Source organism: Genypterus blacodes, unplaced genomic scaffold (genome assembly GCF_046128005.1).
Source record: "Genypterus blacodes isolate CSIRO-AG114 ecotype Tasmania unplaced genomic scaffold, CSIRO-AGI_Gbla_v1 ptg000191l_1, whole genome shotgun sequence".
In the NCBI taxonomy this organism is placed as follows: domain Eukaryota; kingdom Metazoa; phylum Chordata; class Actinopteri; order Ophidiiformes; family Ophidiidae; genus Genypterus; species Genypterus blacodes.
Window position 1 is genome coordinate 188,063 of NW_027466991.1, and position 24,198 is coordinate 212,260.

Consider the following 24,198-nt stretch of genomic DNA (forward strand, 5'->3'; position numbering starts at 1 on the left):
GAAGGCATCATGTAAATTGTGATATACATGAACTTGAGTGTAGTCATGTGTACACGGTGACTTGAACTGGGTCTGTCTCACCTATAAAGAGCCTCTGTGTGGCTGCTCTCCTCGTTTAAGGCCGTACCACTCTGAACACGCACAATCTCGGATGCTAAGCAGCGTTGGGCCAGGTTAGTACTTGGATGGGAGACCGCCTGGGAATACCCGGTGCCGTAAGCATTTTGGCCCTCTGAGCAGCAGGCCTCACCTGGTCCTCCTCCCTCATGTTTCACTCCCTCTGTCAACACGCAATTTCCCTCGGGAGAATAAAGTTGTATCTTATCTTTTCTGAAATGTTAGTGTTCTTCTGATGAAGGCATCATGTAAATCGTGATATACATGAACTTGAGTGTAGTCATGTGTACACGGTGACTTGAACTGGGTCTGTCTCACCTATAAAGAGCCTCTGTGTGGCTGCTCTCCTCGTTTACGGCCATACCACTCTGAACACGCCCGATCTCGTCTGATCTCGGAAGCTAAGCAGCGTCGGGCCAGGTTAGCACTTGGATGGGAGACCGCCTGGGAATACCTGGTGCAGTAAGCGTTTTGGCCCTCTGAGCAGCAGGCCTCACCTGGTCCTCCTCCCTCATGTTTCACTCCCTCTGAGAACACGCAATTTCCCTCGGGAGAATAAAGTTGTATCTTATCTTATCAGAAATGTTAGTGTTCTTCTGATGAAGGCATCATGTAAATTGTGATATACATGAACTTGAGTGTAGTCATGTGTACACGGTGACTTGAACTGGGTCTGTCTCACCTATAAAGAGCCTCTGTGTGGCTGCTCTCCTCGTTTACGGCCATACCACTCTGAACACGCCCGGTCTCGTCTGATCTCGGAAGCTAATCAGCGTCGGGCCAGGTTAGTACTTGGATGGGAGACCGCCTGGGAATACCCGGTGCCGTAAGCATTTTGGCCCTCTGAGCAGCAGGCCTCACCTGGTCCTCCTCCCTCATGTTTCACTCCCTCTGTCAACACGCAATTTCCCTCGGGAGAATAAAGTTGTATCTTATCTTATCTGAAATGTTAGTGTTCTTCTGATGAAGGCATCATGTAAATTGTGATATACATGAACTTGAGTGTAGTCATGTGTACACGGTGACTTGAACTGGGTCTGTCTCACCTATAAAGAGCCTCTGTGTGGCTGCTCTCCTCGTTTACGGCCATACCACTCTGAACATGCCTGATCTCGTCTGATCTCGGAAGCTAAGCAGCGTCGGGCCAGGTTAGTACTTGGATGGGAGACCGCCTGGGAATACCCGCTGCCGTAAGCATTTTGGCCCTCTGAGCAGCAGGCCTCACCTGGTCCTCCTCCCTCATGTTTCACTCCCTTTGTCAACAACCAATGTCCCTCGGGAGAATAAAGTTGTATCTTATCTTATCTTATATGAAAGCATACATTCAGAAAATGAGTATTGCACATGGGCATAATATGAGATGATTGAATGCACATGGGGAGTAAAGTACAGGAGCCACTGTGTGACGATTATGATGATGATGATGATGATGATGAGGATAAAAGTGAGCGTCAGAGATGTAAGTGGTCCCTCTGTATGTTCTATGTGATGATTATCAGTTTCATTAGGTAAGACTTTATTATCCAGAAATGTGTGTTTCTGATGAAGGCATCATGTAAATTGTGATATACATGAACTTGAGTGTAGTCATGTGTACACGGTGACTTGAACTGGGTCTGTCTCACCTATAAAGAGCCTCTGTGTGGCTGCTCTCCTCGTTTACGGACATACCACTCTGAACACGCCCGATCTCGTCTGATCTCGGAAGCTAATCAGCGTCGGGCCAGGTTAGTACTTGGATGGGAGACAGCCTGGGAATACCCGGTGCAGTAAGCATTTTGGCCCTCTGAGCCGCAGGCCTCACCTGGTCCTCCTCGTTTCACTCCCTCTGTGAACACGCAATTTCCCTCGGGAGAATAAAGTTGTATCTTATCTTATCAGAAATGTTAGTGTTCTTCTGATGAAGGCATCATGTAAATTGTGATATACATGAACTTGAGTGTAGTCATGTGTACACGGTGACTTGAACTGGGTCTGTCTCACCTATAAAGAGCCTCTGTGTGGCTGCTCTCCTCGTTTACGGCCATACCACTCTGAACACGCCCGATCTCGTCTGATCTCGGAAGCTAATCAGCGTCGGGCCAGGTTAGTACTTGGATGGGAGACCGCCTGGGAATACCCGGTGCCGTAAGCATTTTGGCCCTCTGAGCAGCAGGCCTCACCTGGTCCTCCTCCCTCATGTTTCACTCCCTCTGTGAACACGCAATTTCCCTCGGGAGAATAAAGTTGTATCTTATCTTATCTGAAATGTTAGTGTTTTTCTGATGAAGGCATCATGTAAATTGGGATATACATGAACTTGAGTGTAGTCATGCGTACACGGTGACTTGAACTGGGTCTGTCTCACCTATAAAGAGCCTCTGTGTGGCTGCTCTCCTCGTTTACGGCCATACCACTCTGAACACGCCCGATCTCTTCTGATCTCGGAAGCTAATCAGCGTCGGGCCAGGTTAGTACTTAGATGGGAGACCGCTTGGGAATACCCGGTGCCGTAAGCATTTTGGCCCTCTGAGCAGCAGGCCTCACCTGGTCCTCCTCCCTCATGTTACACTCCCTCTGTCAACACGCAATTTCCCTCGGGAGAATAAAGTTGTATCTTATCTTATCTTATATGAAAGCATACATTCAGAAAATGAGTATTGCACATGGGCATAATATGAGAAGATTGAATGCACATGAGAAGTGAAGTACACGAGCCACTGTGTGACGATGATGATGATGATGATGATGATGATGATGATGATGATGAAAGTGCGCAGCATCCAGGCAGAAATGCCATCAATGTGTGTAAATTTGGGGTAAATTGGGGAATATTGAAAATTTTCTAAAAATGTTGACCCGGGTCATCAATTTTTGAAACTGGAGAAAACTTTAAAAGCCAATATCTGTGACAAGGAAGGAGATAGAGAGCTAAAATTGCAGACGCAGCATCCAGGCAGAAATGCCATCAATGTGTGTAAATTTGGGGCAAATTGGGGAATATTGAAAATTTTCTAAAAATGTGGTCATCGATTTTTGAAACTGGAGATACTTGAAAAGCCCATATCTGTGACAAGGAAGGAGATAGAGAGCTAAAATTTCAGACGCAGCATCCAGGCAGAAATGCCATCAATGTGTGTAAATTGGGGCAAATTGGGGAATATTGAAAATTTTGGAAAAAAGTTGACACCCGGGTCATCGATTTTTGAAACTGGAGAAAACTTTAAAAGCCCATATCTGTGACAAGGAAGGAGATAGAGAGCTAAAATTTCAGACGCAGCATCCAGACAGAAATGCCATCAATTTGTGTAAATTTGGGGCAAATTGGGGAATATTGAAAATTTTCTAAAAATGTTGACCCGCGGGTCATCGATTCTTGAAACTAGAGAAAACTTGAAAAGCCCATATCTGTGAAAAGGAAGGAGATAGAGGCTTCTGTGTTCTTCTGATGAAGGCATCATGTAAATTGTGATATACATGAACTTGAGTGTAGTCATGTGTACACGGTGACTTGAACTGGGTCTGTCTCACCTATAAAGAGCCTCTGTGTGGCTGCGCTCCTCGTTTACGGCCATACCACTCTGAACACGGAAGTAAGAGGAGGTGTGTGTGAGCTCCAGGCGTGCGTGTATTTTGACTGATCCTGTGCGGCAATTTTGATTTTGAGTTTAAACTGTGGCGTTTCTTTAAGCCCAGATTTTTCGTTTCTTTGATAGCTCGGTTTTTGGAGCCACCCCCAGCAGTTTTGACTGTCTGGGGGACACTTTAAGTTATTTGTTTGTTTGGTTTGTGTTTTCCTGATGGAAAATAGTTTATACTGTGCTCCAAGTATGGTGAGAACCAGAGGAAAGGGAGCCAGAGTCGCTGCACCGGGCCCGGACCGGACGGCCGAGGCAAACGAGCCGATGGTGAAAGACGATCGGGCGTACAGGACCGTGGACGGTCAGAATATGACGGGAGAAATGGAGGACACACGTGCGGTGACAGCTCCTGACGTAGCCGAAAATGCGGAAGGAGGAAGAGGGCAGGAGAGAGAAATCATCAGAGAGGAAGAGATACGGATTATTAAGGATAAAGCTGAAGAGTTTCAGCAAAATTTAACGCTCGCGCTGGAGCTGATTGGAGAAGATAAAGTGACCGCAATGGAGCTGATCCAGGCAATACAAGACACTTGTGGGAAAATCATCGCCTGCCGGTACACGGGCAGAAATAAATATGAGATCACAATGAATCACCCGAAGGGGAAAGAAAGACTATTGGACGGCATAAAAATTGGACAGACCGCGATCATGTCCAAGGAGTTATGTAATGATGAGCTGGTGGTCTCGTTTCTGGGGCTGCCGGCGTATATCACGGACAGCGTCATTCTGGGCAAGCTGAACAGCTGGGGAGTGAGTGCAGTATCCCCGATCATCAGGAGAATGTGGCCGGGAACTAGAATTGCTGACGGAACAAGATACGTGAAAGTTAAATTCACGGAGACGGTCCAATCACTTCCATATTCGACCAAGTTTGAGACGGCTTTTGGAGCAGAGTTCTTCAGAGTTTTGCACGACAAACAGGTGAAAGTGTGCAGACAGTGCATACAGACTGGTCATATCCTGAGGGACTGTCCAGATTTCCTTTGTAGAAAATGTGGAGAGCAGGGGCACTATGCAAGGGAGTGCATGGGCAGAGGGAACAAATGCCAGAGCTGCAAAAAGGAGAGCAGCAGATGTGTTTGTGAGGACGTTGATCATGCTCCAGGGACGGGAGGAAAGCAACGTGAGGAGCAGGAAGAATCGAGAGAGAATATCTCTGAGAGGGAGGAGACCGAGAAGGATCGTGCGGAGGGGGAAGCGGAGAAAGGAAGAGACATACTGGAGTCGGACGGAGAGCAAGGAATGGAGGTGAGAGGATCGACAGCTGAGGTGCCGGGACATGGAGACGCAGCAGAGGGGCAGAGTGTGGATACATCGGAGAGAAAGGAGAGGAAGGTGAAAATTGTTCAACTTCAGCGGCCCCCAGAATCAGACTCAGAGATATGCTTGACGGGGTCTCAAGAGTCGGGGAACTCGGAGTCTGATATGGACCTCGGAAACAGCCAGGAGCTGGGGAAGAGAAGACTGCAATGGATGCTGAAGACAAGGGGATCAAAAAGAGGAAAAAGTAAGACGTGAACTGTAGCATAAAGATGATGGGCCTGATTTATCTCTATGTATTTACAATGTTAAAAATACTATCGCAAAACACAAACGGCTTAAGATGTATTAACAAGATGAGAGATGTTTTAAGGGTGGATACTTTTGACATCCTCTGTGTACAAGAGACTAGGTGGACAAGGGAGTGGAGAAGCTATCTGAGGGATACATGGGCTGGAAAAGTGTGGGCAAACAACGGTGTAAATGGACGAGCCGGAGTCGCTATTTTTGCGAAAGGAGATAAGATCCAAAATGTTAAGGAAATAGTGAAGGATGATGAGGGAAGGGTGATCGGTATTGAATTTATTTACAGGAATGTGCTTTACAAACTTTTGAATATTTATGCATCGAATGAGGACAACAAGCGTGGAATTTTCTTTGATCAACTAAAACCGCATTTGGGAGGGAACATTTGTGTAGTGGGGGATTTTAACTGTGCACTTACGAGGTTGGATATATCAAGCAACAATACATACAAAAGTGATATAAGTAGGAAATCGCTAAATGAGCTTTTTGACTATTTCAACCTGGTAGATCTGTGGAGGGTGCGCAATATGGGAGAAAGGGGCTTTTCCAGACGACAGACGGTTCTGGGGCACTTAAACAGTCCAGGATTGACTTATGTCTATTAGCATCTGGGCTGGAAAAAAAGATTTCAAAATGCTGGTATGAGTTCACAGGGTTTAGCGATCATGCAAGGTTATGGGTGGAGCTGGGGGAGAAAGAGCACAAAGGTGGAGGGTTATGGTGTTTAAATAACAGTGTTTTGCTGGATGGAAAATATAGGGAGAAAGTTGAAAATCTACTGAAAGAAAGAAAAAGAGAACTCGGGGGGGGTTGCATAAATATGGGGGAGTGGTGGGAGGAGGTGAAATTGCACATCAAAAAAGTGACAATAAACTATTGTAAAAATAAAATGGAGAAGGAAACAAGGACTGAGTATAGTTTAAGAGACCAGATTAGTAAAGAGCTGGAAAGGTCGATTGCAGAGGAAAACTTCAACAATCTAAAATATCTCATGCTGAGAAAACAATTAGATGAGCTTGAGAAGAAACGGAGCAGAGGGGCAGCTATCAGATCAAGGATGAAGGATATTTTAGAAGGGGAAAAGAATACAAGTTTCTTTTTAGGGCTTGAAAAAAGACAGCAAAAGAAAGCTCATCTGCAAAACCTGAAAAATGAAGAGGGTAAGACAATGGAGAAGACAGGGGAAATGCTGGAGGTGGCTCATAAACATTTTAAAAAACTTTTTTCAAAGATGGAGGTAAACTCTACAGACCACAGTGTTTTTGAAGGGATAGAAAAAAAATTAGGGGAAGAGGACAGAGCAGACTGTGATAAAAACATAACAGAGGAAGAATTGGAAAGAGCAATAAATGGTTTGAATAAGAACAAAAGTCCAGGGCTGGATGGGTTATCGGGGGAATTTTACATCACCTTTAAACAGGTGATAAAGCCAATTCTCCTGAGAATCTTTCAATGCATGGAGCGGGAGGGGAAAGCATCTGGGGACTTCTTCACGGGGCTAATCCGAGTGGTGTATAAGAATAAGGGTGACAAAGGGGATTTGGGGAATTATAGGCCAATTAGTCTGCTAAATACAGATTATAAAATACTGGCTAAAATCCTGGCAAACAGATTGAAGGAGGTGATAGGCACAGTGGTGAATCCCTGTCAGTGTTATGGTGTGGTAGGGAGAGACATTAGTGACATCATCTTATCGATCCAGGACATCTTTGACAAAATGAATCAGAAGGGAGGGCTGTACATAGGGGTTGATTTAGAGAAGGCGTTTGATAGGGTGGATCATGATTTTTTGTTTAAAACACTGGGAAAGATGGGTTTCGGGGAAGGTTTCACTAAATGGATTAGGTTAATATATAGGAATGCCATCAGTAGGGTGAAAATAAACGGGAGGTTAACTGAGAGCTTCGCTCTGGAGAGGTCAATCAGGCAAGGATGCCCGCTTTCAGCTATGTTATACTCCATAGCGGCAGAACCCTTGTCTGCCCTCATTAGGAGGGACCCAGGGATTTTGGGGATTGAAATGGAAGATAAAACGGACACGAAAATCTACCAGTACGCAGATGACATAAGTATTACGGTTAGGGATGAGAGGAGTGTAGACAGGGTGCTGCAGCATGTAGAGTGCTATGAGAGGGCATCTGGGGCCAAAATCAATGCGGAAAAAACCGAGCTAATGGGCTTTGGTGATGGTTTCGATTGTGTAAATAAATGGAATTTTGTAAAGAGAAATGAAATGGTGAAGGTTTTGGGTGTATACGTAGGTAAGAATCGAGATGCAGCAACAAAACAAACGTGGGGTGAAATAGAGGGAAAAATCAAAATGCGATTGGATTTCTGGTCCGGGAGGAAATTGAATCTAAGGGGTAAAGTGATAGTAACTAACGCCCTCCTCCTGTCCAAGTGTCAGTATGCGCTAAGAGTCTGTGAAATGCCGGACAGGGTAATAGGAAAGCTGAATGACATGATGAGTGCTTTCATCTGGAATAAAAAACAGCATTTGATAGCCAGGAAGGTGCTCATCAATGGGCAGAAGGAGGGCGGTTTGAAATTGGTGGACCTGAAAAGTAAAAAGCTTAGTGCACGGATTCGACTGTTAGGGAAATTTATGGGAAACGCAAAGATTTACGCGTGGCAGAAGTGCCTCGACTCTTGCCTACAGGGGTGGGATAATAGAGGAGTGTTTAATCTATGTAGGGAAACGGAGCAAAGGGAAAGAGCACAGGTTAATGCATTTACAGGGGAAATACTTGAAGCGTGGAATATTTTACTGGGGGATTTAAAGTTTAGATGTGAGACTGCGGAGCAGGTGTTACACCAACCAGTTTTCAGAAATCCGGCAATAAGGTGTCAGGGGAAGGTATTTTCAGGGAGGTACTTGGAGGAACTAGGTTTAAATCAGGTGAAGCACTTTATCCAAAGAGGTGGTGGATTTCTGCAGGAGGAAGTAATCCAGGAGGTCAGGGGAAGATTAGGGAAAGTGAGACCAATAGAGATCTAAAGACTATGCCAGAGAATTTTAGAGGGGTTACCTCGTAGCTGGGTGGCGCTGGTGAAGGGGAGGAGGGCAGAGAAGGCTCTGGAGTTGGTCAGTTTCTCCCTCATCCAAGGAGGGAAAGAGCATGACATACGATCAGTTAACTCCAAGATACTATATAGAGTGTTTTTGGGAAAGGAAAAGAAGAAAGCGGCAGCTGAGGAAGTATGGCTAAGGCAGTTCCATGGGCTTCAGAGGGAGCACATTTGGTCAGATCTAAATGTGAAGTTCATTTCATCAGAGTGCTTTGATACAAATTTCAGGCTCAGACACAATAGAATATTTGTCAATTTGGTGCTAAACCAGATAAATAGACTCAACAGCAAGGTTTGTGATATATGTGAGGTGGAAGTGGAGACATTTAGGCACTTTATTTTTGAATGTAAGGAGTTAAAAGTGTTTTTTGAGAAACTGGACCAATGCTTTCAAAAATGTAGAGTCACAATCACGGAAAAGGAAAAATGGGAGAGGTTTTTTCTATTTGGGTATAAGGAAAGGAAAGCAGGGGTGAACAAATGGCTTATCAATTACATTCTGAGTTATGCCAAACATGTCATCAGACTTCGGAGAAACTATTCACATTTCGAGGACAAAAAAGTGAACATCTGGAGATTTTTCTGTAACTTTATGAAAAGGAATGTGAGTCTGCTGTGGGATGGTGGGGACAAGACTTTCAAACAAAAGGTGCTGGAAGATAACTGTCTATTTGTGTGTGGAAATCAGGGTGGGGTGCAAATGTCAATAGGTCAAGGGTGAGGGGTGATGGGTGAAGGAAAAAAAAAGAAAAAAAAAAAGATGTGATGAATGGTGTTATGGATTGTTGGAAATAATTTGATTTGATTTGAAATGACTTGTATTTACTTGTGTAAAATGTATTTGTAAAAATATTTATTTTTTTGATAATAAAAGAAAAAAAAAAAAACACGCCTGATCTCGTCTGATCTCGGAAGCTAAGCAGCGTCGGGCCAGGTTCGTACTTGGATGAGAGACCGCCTAGGAATACCCGGTGCCGTAAGCATTTTGGCCCTCTGAGCAGCAGGCCTCACCTGGTCCTCCTCCCTCATGTTTCACTCCCTCTGTCAACACCCAATGTCCCTCGGGAGAATAAAGTTGTATCTTATCTTATCTTATATGAAAGCATACATTCAGAAAATGAGTATGGCACATGGGCATAATATGAGATGATTGAATGCACATGAGAAGTGAAGTACACGAGCCACTGTGTGACGATGATGATGATGATGATGATGATGATGATGATGAAAGTGAGCGTCAGAGATGTTAGTGGTCCCTCTTTATGTTCTATGTGATGATTATCAGTTTCATTAGGTAAGACTTCATTATCCAGAAATGTGTGTTTCTGATGAAGGCATCATGTAAATTGTGATATACATGAACTTGAGTGTAGTCATGTGTACACGGTGACTTGAACTGGGTCTGTCTCACCTATAAAGAGCCTCTGTGTGGCTGCTCTCCTCGTTTACGGCCATACCACTCTGAACACGCCCGATCTCGTCTGATCTGGGAAGCTAAGCAGTGTCGGGCCAGGTTAGTACTTGGATGGGAGACCGCCTGGGAATACCCGGTGCCGTAAGCATTTTGGCCCTCTGAGCAGCAGGCCTCACCTGGTCTTCCTCCCTCATGTTTCACTCCCTCTGTCAACACGCAATTTCCCTCGGGAGAATAAAGTTGTATCTTATCTTATCTGAATTGTTAGTGTTCTTCTGATGAAGGCATCATGTAAATTGTGATATACATGAACTTGAGTGTAGTCATGTGTACACGGTGACTTGAACTGGGTCTGTCTCACCTATAAAGAGCCTCTGTGTGGCTGCTCTCCTCGTTTACGGCCATACCACTCTGAACACGCCTGATCTCTTCTGATCTCGGAAGCTAAGCAGCGTCGGGCCAGGTTAGTACTTGGATGGGAGACCGCCTGGGAATACCCGGTGCCGTAAGCATTTTGGCCCTCTGAGCAGCAGGCCTCACCTGGTCCTCCTCCCTCATGTTTCACTCCCTCTGTGAACAACCAATGTCCCTCGGGAGAATAAAGTGGTATCTTATCTTATCTTATATGAAAGCATACATTCAGAAAATGAGTATTGCACATGGGCATAATATGAGATGATTGAATGCACATGGGGAGTGAAGTACAGGAGCCACTGTGTGACGATGATGATGATGATGATGATGATGATGATGATGATGAGGATAAAAGTGAGCGTCAGAGATGTAAGTGGTCCCTCTTTATGTTCTATGTGATGATTATCAGTTTCATCAGGGAAGACTTCATTATCCAGAAATGTGTGTTTCTGATGAAGGCATCATGTAAATTGTGATATACATGAACTTGAGTGTAGTCATGTGTACACGGTGACTTGAACTGGGTCTGTCTCACCTATAAAGAGCCTCTGTGTGGCTGCTCTCCTCGTTTACGGCCATACCACTCTGAACACGCCCGATCTCGTCTGATCTGGGAAGCTAAGCAGTGTCGGGCCAGGTTAGTACTTGGATGGGAGACCGCCTGGGAATACCCGGTGCCGTAAGCATTTTGGCCCTCTGAGCAGCAGGCCTCACCTAGTCTTCCTCCCTCATGTTTCACTCCCTCTGTCAACAAGCAATTTCCCTCGGGAGAATAAAGTTGTATCTTATCTTATCTGAAATGTTAGTGTTCTTCTGATGAAGGCATCATGTAAATTGTGATATACATGAACTTGAGTGTAGTCATGTGTACACGGTGACTTGAACTGGGTCTGTCTCACCTATAAAGAGCCTCTGTGTGGCTGCTCTCATCGTTTACGGCCATACCACTCTGAACACGCCTGATCTCTTCTGATCTCGGAAGCTAAGCAGCGTCGGGCTAGGTTAGTACTTGGATGGGAGACCGCCTGGGAATACCCGGTGCCGTAAGCATTTTGGCCCTCTGAGCAGCAGGCCTCACCTGGTCCTCCTCCCTCATGTTTCACTCCCTCTGTGAACAACCAATGTCCCTCAGGAGAATAAAGTGGTATCTTATCTTATCTTATATGAAAGCATACATTCAGAAAATGAGTATTGCACATGGGCATAATATGAGATGATTGAATGCACATGGGGAGTGAAGTACAGGAGCCACTGTGTGACGATGATGATGATGATGATGATGATGATGATGAGGATAAAAGTGAGCGTCAGAGATGTAAGTGGTCCCTCTGTATGTTCTATGTGATGATTATCAGTTTCATTAGGTAAGACTTTATTATCCAGAAATGTGTGTTTCTGATGAAGGCATCATGTAAATTGTGATATACATGAACTTGAGTGTAGTCATGTGTACACGGTGACTTGAACTGGGTCTGTCTCACCTATAAAGAGCCTCTGTGTGGCTGCTCTCCTCGTTTACGGCCATACCACTCTGAACACGCCCGATCTCGTCTGATCTCGGAAGCTAATCAGCGTCGGGCCAGGTTAGTACTTGGATGGGAGACCGCCTGGGAATACCCGGTGCCGTAAGCATTTTGGCCCTCTGACCAGCAGGCCTCACCTGGTCCTCCTCCCTCATGTTTCACTCCCTCTGTGAACACGCAATTTCCCTCGGGAGAATAAAGTTGTTAGTGTTTTAGTGTGTTAGTGTGTTAGTGTTTTTCTGTTGAAGGCATCATGTAAATTGGGATATACATGAACTTGAGTGTAGTCATGCGTACACGGTGACTTGAACTGGGTCTGTCTCACCTATAAAGAGCCTCTGTGTGGCTGCTCTCCTCGTTTACGGCCATACCACTCTGAACACGCCTGATCTCGTCTGATCTTGTGAAGCTAAGCAGCGTCGGGCCAGGTTAGTACTTGGATGGGAGACCGCCTGGGAATACCTGCTGCCGTAAGCATTTTGGCCCTCTGAGCAGCAGGCCTCACCTGGTCCTCCTCCCTCATGTTTCACTCCCTTTGTCAACAACCAATGTCCCTCGGGAGAATAAAGTTGTATCTTATCTTATCTTATATGAAAGCATACATTCAGAAAATGAGTATTGCACATGGGCATAATATGAGATGATTGAATGCACATGGGGAGTAAAGTACAGGAGCCACTGTGTGACGATGATGATGATGATGATGATGATGATGATGAGGATAAAAGTGAGCGTCAGAGATGTAAGTGGTCCCTCTGTATGTTCTATGTGATGATTATCAGTTTCATTAGGTAAGACTTTATTATCCAGAAATGTGTGTTTCTGATGAAGGCATCATGTAAATTGTGATATACATGAACTTGAGTGTAGTCATGTGTACACGGTGACTTGAACTGGGTCTGTCTCACCTATAAAGAGCCTCTGTGTGGCTGCTCTCCTCATTTACGGACATACCACTCTGAACACGCCCGATCTCGTCTGATCTCGGAAGCTAATCAGCGTCGGGCCAGGTTAGTACTTGGATGGGAGACAGCCTGGGAATACCCGGTGCAGTAAGCATTTTGGCCCTCTGAGCCGCAGGCCTCACCTGGTCCTCCTCGTTTCACTCCCTCTGTGAACACGCAATTTCCCTCGGGAGAATAAAGTTGTATCTTATCTTATCAGAAATGTTAGTGTTCTTCTGATGAAGGCATCATGTAAATTGTGATATACATGAACTTGAGTGTAGTCATGTGTACACGGTGACTTGAACTGGGTCTGTCTCACCTATAAAGAGCCTCTGTGTGGCTGCTCTCCTCGTTTACAGCCATACCACTCTGAACACGCCCAATCTCGTCTGATCTCGGAAGCTAATCAGCGTCGGGCCAGGTTAGTACTTGGATGGGAGACCGCCTGGGAATACCCGGTGCCGTAAGCATTTTGGCCCTCTGAGCAGCAGGCCTCACCTGGTCCTCCTCCCTCATGTTTCACTCCCTCTGTGAACAACCAATGTCCCTCGGGAGAATAAAGTGGTATCTTATCTTATCTTATATGAAAGCATACATTCAGAAAATGAGTATTGCACATGGGCATAATATGAGATGATTGAATGCACATGAGGAGTGAAGTACACGAGCCACTGTGTGACGATGATGATGATGATGATGATGATGATGATGATGAAAGTGCGCAGCATCCAGGCAGAAATGCCATCAATGTGTGTAAATTTGGGGCAAATTGGGGAATATTGAAAATTTTCTAAAAATGTTGACCAGGGTCATCAATTTTTGAAACTGGAGAAAACTTGAAAAGCCCATATCTGTGACAAGGAAGGAGATAGAGAGCTACAATTTCAGACGCAGCATCCAGGCAGAAATGCCATCAATGTGTGTAAATTTGGGGCAAATTGGGGAATATTGAAAATTTTCTAAAAATGTTGACCAGGGTCATCAATTTTTGAAACTGGAGAAAACTTGAAAAGCCCATATCTGTGACAAGGAAGGAGATAGATAGCTACAATTTCAGACGCAGCATCCAGGCAGAAATGCCATCAATGTGTGTAAATTTGGAGCAAATTGGGGAATATTGAAAATTTTCTAAAAATGTTGACCAGGGTCATCAATTTTTGAAACTGGAGAAAACTTGAAAAGCCCATATCTGTGACAAGGAAGGAGATAGAGAGCTAAAATTTCAGACGCAGCATCCAGGCAGAAATGCCATCAATGTGTGTAAATTTGGGGCAAATTGGGGAATATTGAAAATTTTCTATCTGTGACAAGGAAGGAGATAGAGAGCTAACATTTCAGGCGCAGCATCCAGGCAGAAATGCCATCAATGTGTGTAAATTTGGGGCAAATTGGGGAATATTGAAAATTTTCTAAAAATGTTGACCCGGGTCATCAATTTTTGAAACTGGAGAAAACTTGAAAAGCCCATATCTGTGACAAGGAAGGAGATAGAGAGCTACAATTTCAGACGCAGCATCCAGACAGAAATGCCATCAATTTGTGTAAATTTGGGACAAATTGGGGAATATTGAGTATTTTCTAAAAATGTTGACCCGCGGGTCATTGGATTCTTGTAACTAGAGAAAACTTGAAAAGCCGATATCTGTGACAAGGAAGGAGATAGAGAGCTACAATTTCAGACGCAGCATCCAGGCAGAAATGCCATCAATTTGTGTAAATTTGGGACAAATTGGGGAATATTGAAAATTTTCTAAAAATGTTGACCCGGGTCATCGATTTTTGAAACTGGAGAAAACTTGAAAAGCCCATATCTGTGACAAGGAAGGAGATAGAGAGCTAAAATTTCAGACGTTGCATCCAGACAGAAATGCCATCAATTTGTGTAAATTTGGGGCAAATTGGGGAATATTGAAAATTTTGGAAAAATGGTGACCCCCGGGTCATCGATTATTGAAACTGGAGAAAACTTGAAAAGCCCATATCTGTGACAAGGAAGGAGATAGAGAGCTACAATTTCAGACGCAGCATCCAGACAGAAATGCCATCAATTTGTGTAAATTTGGGACAAATTGGGGAATATTGAAAATTTTCTAAAAATGTTGACCCGGGTCATCGATTTTTGAAACTGGAGAAAACTTGAAAAGCCCATATCTGTGACAAGGAAGGAGATAGAGAGCTACAATTTCAGACGCAGCATCCAGACAGAAATGCCATCAATTTGTGTAAATTTGGGGCAAATTGGGGAATATTGAAAATTTTCTAAAAATGTTGACCCGCGGGTCATCGATTCTTGTAACTAGAGAAAACTTGAAAAGCCCATATCTGTGACAAGGAAGGAGATAGAGAGCTAAAATTTCAGACGCAGCATCCAGACAGAAATGCCATCAATGGGTGTAAATTTGGGGCAAATTGGGGAATATTGAAAATTTTGGAGAAAAGTTGACCCCCGTGTCATCGATTTTTGAAACTGGAGAAAACTTGAAAAGCCCATATCTGTGACAAGGAAGGAGATAGAGAGCTAAAATTTCAGACGCATTATCCAGACAGAAATGCCATCAATTTGTGTAAATTTGGGGCAAATTGGGGAATATTGAAAATTTTCTAAAAATGTTGACCCCCGGGTCATCAATTTTTGAAACTGGAGAAAACTTGAAAAGCCCATATCTGTGACAAGGAAGGAGATCGAGAGCTACAATTTCAGACGCAGCATCCAGGCAGAAATGCCATCAATGTGTGTAAATTTGGGGCAAATTTGGGAATATTGAAAATTTTCTAAAAAGGTTGACCCGGGTCATCAATTTTTGAAACTGGAGAAAACTTGAAAAGCCCATATCTGTGACAAGGAAGGAGATCGAGAGCTACAATTTCAGACGCAGCATCCAGGCAGAAATGCCATCAATGTGTGTAAATTTGGGGCAAATTTGGGAATATTGAAAATTTTCTAAAAAGGTTGACCCGGGTCATCAATTTTTGAAACTGGAGAAAACTTGAAAAGCCCATATCTGTGACAAGGAAGGAGATAGAGAGCTAAAATTTCAGACGCAGCATCCAGACAGAAATGCCTTCAATGTGTGTAAATTTGGGACAAATTGGGGAATATTGAAAATTTTCTAAAAATGTTGACCCCCCAGTCATCGATTCTTGAAACTAGAGAAAACTTGAAAAGCCCATATCTGTGACAAGGAAGGAGATAGAGAGCTACAATTTCAGACGCAGCATCCAGGCAGAAATGCCATCAATGTGTGTAAATTTGGGGCAAATTGGGGAATATTGACAATTTTCTAAAAATGTTGACCCGCGGGTATTCGATTTTTGAAACTAGAGAAAACTTGAAAAGCCCATATCTGTGACAAGGAAGGAGATAGAGAGCTACAATTTCAGACGCAGCATCCAGGCAGAAATGCCATCAATGTGTGTAAATTTGGGGCAAATTGGGGAATATTGAAAATTTCCTAAAAATGTTGACCCGGGTCATCGATTTTTGAAACTGGAGAAAACTTGAAAAGCCCATATCTGTGACAAGGAAGGAGATAGAGAGCTACAATTTCAGACGCAGCATCCAGGCAGAAATGCCATCAATGTGTGTAAATTTGGGGCAAATTGGGGAATATTGAAAATTTAAGAAAAAAGTTGACCCCCGGGTCATCGATTTTTGAAACTGGAGAAAACTTGAAAAGCCCATATCTGTGACAAGGAAGGAGATAGAGAGCTACAATTTCAGACGCAGCATCCAGGCAGAAATGCCATCAATGTGTGTAAATTTGGGGCAAATTGGGGAATATTGAAAATTTTGGAAAAAAGTTGACCCCCGGGTCATCGATTTTTGAAACTGGAGAAAACTTTTAAAGCCCATATCTGTGACAAGGAAGGAGATAGAGAGCTACAATTTCAGACGCAGCATCCAGGCAGAAATGCCATCAATGTGTGTAAATTTGGGGCAAATTGGGGAATATTGAAAATTTTCTAAAAATGTTGACCCGGGTCATCGATTTTTGAAACTGGAGAAAACTTGAAAAGCCCATATCTGTGACAAGGAAGGAGATAGAGAGCTACAATTTCAGACGCAGCATCCAGGCAGAAATGCCATCAATGTGTGTAAATTTGGGGCAAATTGGGGAATATTGAAAATTCTAGAAAAAAGTTGACCCCCGGGTCATCGATTTTTGAAACTGGAGAAAACTTGAAAAGCCCATATCTGTGACAAGGAAGGAGATAGAGAGCTACAATTTCAGACGCAGCATCCAGGCAGAAATGCCATCAATGTGTGTAAATTTGGGGCAAATTGGGGAATATTGAAAATTTTCTAAAAATGTTGACCCGGGTCATCGATTTTTGAAACTGGAGAAAACTTTAAAAGCCCATATCTGTGACAAGGAAGGAGATAGAGAGCTACAATTTCAGACGCAGCATCCAGGCAGAAATGCCATCAATGTGTGTAAATTTGGGGCAAATTGGGGAATATTGAAAATTTAAGAAAAAAGTTGACCCCCGGGTCATCGATTTTTGAAACTGGAGAAAACTTGAAAAGCCCATATCTGTGACAAGGAAGGAGATAGAGAGCTACAATTTCAGACGCAGCATCCAGGCAGAAATGCCATCAATGTGTGTAAATTTGGGGCAAATTGGGGAATATTGAAAATTTTGGAAAAATGTTGACCCCCGGGTCATCGATTTTTGAAACTGGAGAAAACTTGAAAAGCCCATATCTGTGACAAGGAAGGAGATAGAGAGCTACAATTTCAGACGCAGCATCCAGGCAGAAATGCCATCAATGTGTGTAAATTTGGGGCAAATTGGGGAATATTGAAAATTTTCTAAAAATGTTGACCCGGGTCATCGATTTTTGAAACTGGAGAAAACTTGAAAAGCCCATATCTGTGACAAGGAAGGAGATAGAGAGCTACAATTTCAGACGCAGCATCCAGGCAGAAATGCCATCAATGTGTGTAAATTTGGGGCAAATTGGGGAATATTGAAAATTTAAGAAAAAAGTTGACCCCCGGGTCATCGATTTTTGAAACTGGAGAAAACTTGAAAAGCCCATATCTGTGACAAGGAAGGAGATAGAGAGCTACAATTTCAGACGCAGCATCCAGGCAGAAATGCCATCAATGTGTGTAAATTTGGGGCAAATTGGGGAATATTGAAAATTTTCTAAAAATGTTGACCCGGGTCATCGATTTTTGAAACTGGAGAAAACTTGAAAAGCCCATATCTGTGACAAGGAAGGAGATAGAGAGCTACAATTTCAGACGCAGCATCCAAGCAGAAATGCCATCAATGTGTGTAAATTTGGGGCAAATTGGGGAATATTGAAAATTTTGGAAAAAAGTTGACCCCCGGGTCATCGATTTTTGAAACTGGAGAAAACTTTTAAAGCCCATATCTGTGACAAGGAAGGAGATAGAGAGCTACAATTTCAGACGCAGCATCCAGGCAGAAATGCCATCAATGTGTGTAAATTTGGGGCAAATTGGGGAATATTGAAAATTTTCTAAAAATGTTGACCCGGGTCATCGATTTTTGAAACTGGAGAAAACTTGAAAAGCCCATATCTGTGACAAGGAAGGAGATAGAGAGCTACAATTTCAGACGCAGCATCCAGGCAGAAATGCCATCAATGTGTGTAAATTTGAGGCAAATTGGGGAATATTGAAAATTTAAGAAAAAAGTTGACCCCCGGGTCATCGATTTTTGAAACTGGAGAAAACTTGAAAAGCCCATATCTGTGACAAGGAAGGAGATAGAGAGCTACAATTTCAGACGCAGCATCCAGGCAGAAATGCCATCAATGTGTGTAAATTTGGGGCAAATTGGGGAATATTGAAAATTTTCTAAAAATGTTGACCCGGGTCATCGATTTTTGAAACTGGAGAAAACTTGAAAAGCCCATATCTGTGACAAGGAAGGAGATAGAGAGCTACAATTTCAGACGCAGCATCCAGGCAGAAATGCCATCAATGTGTGTAAATTTGGGGCAAATTGGGGAATGTTGAAAATTTTGGAAAAAAAGTTGACCCCCGGGTCATCGATTTTTGAAACTGGAGAAAACTTTAAAAGCCCATATCTGTGACAAGGAAGGAGATAGAGAGCTACAATTTCAGACGCAGCATCCAGGCAGAAATGCCATCAATGTGTGTAAATTTGGGGCAAATTGGGGAATATTGAAAATTTTGGAAAAAAGTTGACCCCCGGGTCATCGATTTTTGAAACTGGAGAAAACTTGAAAAGCCCATATCTGTGACAAGGAAGGAGATAGAGAGCTACAATTTCAGACGCAGCATCCAGGCAGAAATGCCATCAATGTGTGTAAATTTGGGGCAAATTGGGGAATATTGAAAATTTTCTAAAAATGTTGACCCGGGTCATCGATTTTTGAAACTGGAGAAAACTTGAAAAGCCCATATCTGTGACAAGGAAGGAGATAGAGAGCTACAATTTCAGACGCAGCATCCAGGCAGAAATGCCATCAATGTGTGTAAATTTGGGGCAAATTGGGGAATGTTGAAAATTTGGGAAAAAAGTTGACCCCCGGGTCATCGATTTTTGAAACTAGAGAAAACTTTAAAAGCCCATATCTGTGACAAGGAAGGAGATAGAGAGCTACAATTTCAGACGCAGCATCCAGGCAGAAATGCCATCAATGTGTGTAAATTTGGGGCAAATTGGGGAATATTGAAAATTTTGGAAAAAAGTTGACCCGGGTCATCGATTTTTGAAACTGGAGAAAACTTGAAAAGCCCATATCTGTGACAAGGAAGGAGATAGAGAGCTACAATTTCAGACGCAGCATCCAGGCAGAAATGCCATCAATGTGTGTAAATTTGGGGCAAATTGGGGAATGTTGAAAATTTTGGAAAAAAGTTGACCCCCGGGTCATCGATTTTTGAAACTGGAGAAAACTTTAAAAGCCCATATCTGTGACAAGGAAGGAGATAGAGAGCTACAATTTCAGACGCAGCATCCAGGCAGAAATGCCATCAATGTGTGTAAATTTGGGGCAAATTGGGGAATATTGAAAATTTTGGAAAAAAGTTGACCCCCGGGTCATCGATTTTTGAAACTGGAGAAAACTTGAAAAGCCCATATCTGTGACAAGGAAGGAGATAGAGAGCTACAATTTCAGACGCAGCATCCAGGCAGAAATGCCATCAATGTGTGTAAATTTGGGGCAAATTGGGGAATATTGAAAATTTTCTAAAAATGTTGACCCGGGTCATCGATTTTTGAAACTGGAGAAAACTTGAAAAGCCCATATCTGTGACAAGGAAGGAGATAGAGAGCTACAATTTCAGACGCAGCATCCAGGCAGAAATGCCATCAATGTGTGTAAATTTGGGGCAAATTGGGGAATGTTGAAAATTTGGGAAAAAAGTTGACCCCCGGGTCATCGATTTTTGAAACTAGAGAAAACTTTAAAAGCCCATATCTGTGACAAGGAAGGAGATAGAGAGCTACAATTTCAGACGCAGCATCCAGGCAGAAATGCCATCAATGTGTGTAAATTTGGGGCAAATTGGGGAATATTGAAAATTTTGGAAAAAAGTTGACCCCCGGGTCATCGATTTTTGAAACTGGAGAAAACTTGAAAAGCCCATATCTGTGACAAGGAAGGAGATAGAGAGCTACAATTTCAGACGCAGCATCCAGGCAGAAATGCCATCAATGTGTGTAAATTTGGGGCAAATTGGGGAATATTGAAAATTTTGGAAAAAAGTTGACCCCCGGGTCATCGATTTTTGAAACTGGAGAAAACTTTAAAAGCCCATATCTGTGACAAGGAAGGAGATAGATAGCTACAATTTCAGACGCAGCATCCAGGCAGAAATGCCATCAATGTGTGTAAATTTGGGGCAAATTGGGGAATATTGAAAATTTTCTAAAAATGTTGACCCGGGTCATCGATTTTTGAAACTGGAGAAAACTTGAGAAGCCCATATCTGTGACAAGGAAGGAGATAGAGAGCTACAATTTCAGACGCAGCATCCAGGCAGAAATGCCATCAATGTGTGTAAATTTGGGGCAAATAGGGGAATATTGAAAATTTAAGAAAAAAGTTGACCCCCGGGTCATCGATTTTTGAAACTGGAGAAAACTTGAAAAGCCCATATCTGTGACAAGGAAGGAGATAGAGAGCTACAATTTCAGACGCAGCATCCAGGCAGAAATGCCATCAATGTGTGTAAATTTGGGGCAAATTGGGGAATATTGAAAATTTTGGAAAAAAGTTGACCCCCGGGTCATCGATTTTTGAAACTGGAGAAAACTTGAAAAGCCCATATCTGTGACAAGGAAGGAGATAGAGAGCTACAATTTCAGACGCAGCATCCAGGCAGAAATGCCATCAATGTGTGTAAATTTGGGGCAAATTGGGGAATATTGAAAATTTAAGAAAAAAGTTGACCCCCGGGTCATCGATTGTTGAAACTGGAGAAAACTTGAAAAGCCCATATCTGTGACAAGGAAGGAGATAGAGAGCTACAATTTCAGACGCAGCATCCAGGCAGAAATGCCATCAATGTGTGTAAATTTGGGGCAAATTGGGGAATATTGAAAATTTTGGAAAAAAGTTGACCCCCGGGTCATCGATTTTTGAAACTGGAGAAAACTTTAAAAGCCCATATCTGTGACAAGGAAGGAGATAGAGAGCTACAATTTCAGACGCAGCATCCAGGCAGAAATGCCATCAATGTGTGTAAATTTGGGGCAAATTGGGGAATATTGAAAATTTTGGAAAAATGTTGACCCCCGGGTCATCGATTTTTGAAACTGGAGAAAACTTGAAAAGCCCATATCTGTGACAAGGAAGGAGATAGAGAGCTAAAATTTCAGACGCAGCATCCAGGCAGAAATGCCATCAATGTGTGTAAATTTGGGGCAAATTGGGGAATATTGAAAATTTTCTAAAAAAGTTGACCCCCGGGTCATCGATTTTTGAAACTGGAGAAAACTTGAAAAGCCCATATCTGTGACAAGGAAGGAGATAGAGAGCTACAATTTCAGACGCAGCATCCAGGCAGAAATGCCATCAATGTGTGTAAATTTGGGGCAAATTGGGGAATGTTGAAAATTTTGGAAAAAAGTTGACCCCCGGGTCATCGATTTTTGAAACTGGAGAAAACTTTAAAAGCCCATATCTGTGACAAGGAAGGAGATAGAGAGCTACAATTTCAGACGCAGCATCCAGGCAGAAATGCCATCAATGTGTGTAAATTTGGGGCAAATTGGGGAATGTTGAAAATTTGGGAAAAAAGTTGACCCCCGGGTCATCGATTTTTGAAACTAGAGAAAACTTTAAAAGCCCATATCTGTGACAAGGAAGGAGATAGAGAGCTACAATTTCAGACGCAGCATCCAGGCAGAAATGCCATCAATGTGTGTAAATTTGGGGCAAATTGGGGAATATTGAAAATTTTGGAAAAAAGTTGACCCCCGGGTCATCGATTTTTGAAACTGGAGAAAACTTGAAAAGCCCATATCTGTGACAAGGAAGGAGATAGAGAGCTACAATTTCAGACGCAGCATCCAGGCAGAAATGCCATCAATGTGTGTAAATTTGGGGCAAATTGGGGAATATTGAAAATTTTGGAAAAAAGTTGACCCCCGGGTCATCGATTTTTGAAACTGGAGAAAACTTTAAAAGCCCATATCTGTGACAAGGAAGGAGATAGATAGCTACAATTTCAGACGCAGCATCCAGGCAGAAATGCCATCAATGTGTGTAAATTTGGGGCAAATTGGGGAATATTGAAAATTTTCTAAAAATGTTGACCCGGGTCATCGATTTTTGAAACTGGAGAAAACTTGAGAAGCCCATATCTGTGACAAGGAAGGAGATAGAGAGCTACAATTTCAGACGCAGCATCCAGGCAGAAATGCCATCAATGTGTGTAAATTTGGGGCAAATAGGGGAATATTGAAAATTTAAGAAAAAAGTTGACCCCCGGGTCATCGATTTTTGAAACTGGAGAAAACTTGAAAAGCCCATATCTGTGACAAGGAAGGAGATAGAGAGCTACAATTTCAGACGCAGCATCCAGGCAGAAATGCCATCAATGTGTGTAAATTTGGGGCAAATTGGGGAATATTGAAAATTTTCTAAAAATGTTGACCCGGGTCATCGATTTTTGAAACTGGAGAAAACTTGAAAAGCCCATATCTGTGACAAGGAAGGAGATAGAGAGCTACAATTTCAGACGCAGCATCCAGGCAGAAATGCCATCAATGTGTGTAAATTTGGGGCAAATTGGGGAATATTGAAAATTTAAGAAAAAAGTTGACCCCCGGGTCATCGATTGTTGAAACTGGAGAAAACTTGAAAAGCCCATATCTGTGACAAGGAAGGAGATAGAGAGCTACAATTTCACACGCAGCATCCAGGCAGAAATGCCATCAATGTGTGTAAATTTGGGGCAAATTGGGGAATATTGAAAATTTTGGAAAAAAGTTGACCCCCGGGTCATCGATTTTTGAAACTGGAGAAAACTTTAAAAGCCCATATCTGTGACAAGGAAGGAGATAGAGAGCTACAATTTCAGACGCAGCATCCAGGCAGAAATGCCATCAATGTGTGTAAATTTGGGGCAAATTGGGGAATATTGAAAATTTTGGAAAAAAGTTGACCCCCGGGTCATCGATTTTTGAAACTGGAGAAAACTTGAAAAGCCCATATCTGTGACAAGGAAGGAGATAGAGAGCTACAATTTCAGACGCAGCATCCAGGCAGAAATGCCATCAATGTGTGTAAATTTGGGGCAAATTGGGGAATATTGAAAATTTTGGAAAAAAGTTGACCCCAGAGTCATCGATTTTTGAAACTGGAGAAAACTTTAAAAGCCCATATCTGTGACAAGGAAGGAGATAGATAGCTACAATTTCAGACGCAGCATCCAGGCAGAAATGCCATCAATGTGTGTAAATTTGGGGCAAATTGGGGAATATTGAAAATTTTCTAAAAATGTTGACCCGGGTCATCGATTTTTGAAACTGGAGAAAACTTGAAAAGCCCATATCTGTGACAAGGAAGGAGATAGAGAGCTACAATTTCAGACGCAGCATCCAGGCAGAAATGCCATCAATGTGTGTAAATTTGGGGCAAATTGGGGAATGTTGAAAATTTTGGAAAAAAGTTGACCCCCGGGTCATCGATTTTTGAAACTGGAGAAAACTTTAAAAGCCCATATCTGTGACAAGGAAGGAGATAGAGAGCTACAATTTCAGACGCAGCATCCAGGCAGAAATGCCATCAATGTGTGTAAATTTGGGGCAAATTGGGGAATATTGAAAATTTTGGAAAAAAGTTGACCCCCGGGTCATCGATTTTTGAAACTGGAGAAAACTTGAAAAGCCCATATCTGTGACAAGGAAGGAGATAGAGAGCTACAATTTCAGACGCAGCATCCAGGCAGAAATGCCATCAATGTGTGTAAATTTGGGGCAAATTGGGGAATATTGAAAATTTTGGAAAAAAGTTGACCCGGGTCATCGATTTTTGAAACTGGAGAAAACTTGAAAAGCCCATATCTGTG

The 24,198-nt window shown here is 42.8% G+C and overlaps 11 non-coding genes and 4 pseudogenes across 11 annotated transcripts; all 15 read left to right on the top strand.

Moving 5' to 3' along the window:
* Positions 1-113: 113 nt before the first annotated feature.
* On the top strand, positions 114-222 carry LOC143015147 (5S ribosomal RNA; annotated as a pseudogene).
* A 245-nt stretch (positions 223-467) lies between these two features.
* LOC143015186 (5S ribosomal RNA) lies at positions 468-586 on the top strand. The gene has a single exon (XR_012965365.1). It is a non-coding gene; the product is annotated as a 5S ribosomal RNA (ribosomal RNA).
* A 245-nt stretch (positions 587-831) lies between these two features.
* LOC143015163 (5S ribosomal RNA) lies at positions 832-950 on the top strand. The gene has a single exon (XR_012965343.1). It is a non-coding gene; the product is annotated as a 5S ribosomal RNA (ribosomal RNA).
* A 245-nt stretch (positions 951-1,195) lies between these two features.
* LOC143015187 (5S ribosomal RNA) lies at positions 1,196-1,314 on the top strand. The gene has a single exon (XR_012965366.1). It is a non-coding gene; the product is annotated as a 5S ribosomal RNA (ribosomal RNA).
* A 460-nt stretch (positions 1,315-1,774) lies between these two features.
* LOC143015138 (5S ribosomal RNA) lies at positions 1,775-1,893 on the top strand (annotated as a pseudogene).
* A 239-nt stretch (positions 1,894-2,132) lies between these two features.
* On the top strand, positions 2,133-2,251 carry LOC143015149 (5S ribosomal RNA). The gene has a single exon (XR_012965330.1). It is a non-coding gene; the product is annotated as a 5S ribosomal RNA (ribosomal RNA).
* A 245-nt stretch (positions 2,252-2,496) lies between these two features.
* On the top strand, positions 2,497-2,615 carry LOC143015173 (5S ribosomal RNA). Its single transcript, XR_012965353.1, has one exon. It is a non-coding gene; the product is annotated as a 5S ribosomal RNA (ribosomal RNA).
* A 7,200-nt stretch (positions 2,616-9,815) lies between these two features.
* Positions 9,816-9,934, top strand: LOC143015168 (5S ribosomal RNA). The gene has a single exon (XR_012965348.1). It is a non-coding gene; the product is annotated as a 5S ribosomal RNA (ribosomal RNA).
* A 245-nt stretch (positions 9,935-10,179) lies between these two features.
* Positions 10,180-10,298, top strand: LOC143015155 (5S ribosomal RNA). Its single transcript, XR_012965336.1, has one exon. It is a non-coding gene; the product is annotated as a 5S ribosomal RNA (ribosomal RNA).
* Positions 10,299-10,767: 469 nt separating this feature from the next.
* On the top strand, positions 10,768-10,886 carry LOC143015170 (5S ribosomal RNA). The gene has a single exon (XR_012965350.1). It is a non-coding gene; the product is annotated as a 5S ribosomal RNA (ribosomal RNA).
* Positions 10,887-11,131: 245 nt separating this feature from the next.
* Positions 11,132-11,250, top strand: LOC143015172 (5S ribosomal RNA). Its single transcript, XR_012965352.1, has one exon. It is a non-coding gene; the product is annotated as a 5S ribosomal RNA (ribosomal RNA).
* A 463-nt stretch (positions 11,251-11,713) lies between these two features.
* On the top strand, positions 11,714-11,832 carry LOC143015150 (5S ribosomal RNA). The gene has a single exon (XR_012965331.1). It is a non-coding gene; the product is annotated as a 5S ribosomal RNA (ribosomal RNA).
* A 248-nt stretch (positions 11,833-12,080) lies between these two features.
* Positions 12,081-12,200, top strand: LOC143015137 (5S ribosomal RNA; annotated as a pseudogene).
* A 463-nt stretch (positions 12,201-12,663) lies between these two features.
* LOC143015142 (5S ribosomal RNA) lies at positions 12,664-12,782 on the top strand (annotated as a pseudogene).
* A 239-nt stretch (positions 12,783-13,021) lies between these two features.
* LOC143015191 (5S ribosomal RNA) lies at positions 13,022-13,140 on the top strand. Its single transcript, XR_012965370.1, has one exon. It is a non-coding gene; the product is annotated as a 5S ribosomal RNA (ribosomal RNA).
* The last annotated feature ends 11,058 nt before the right edge of the window (positions 13,141-24,198 follow it).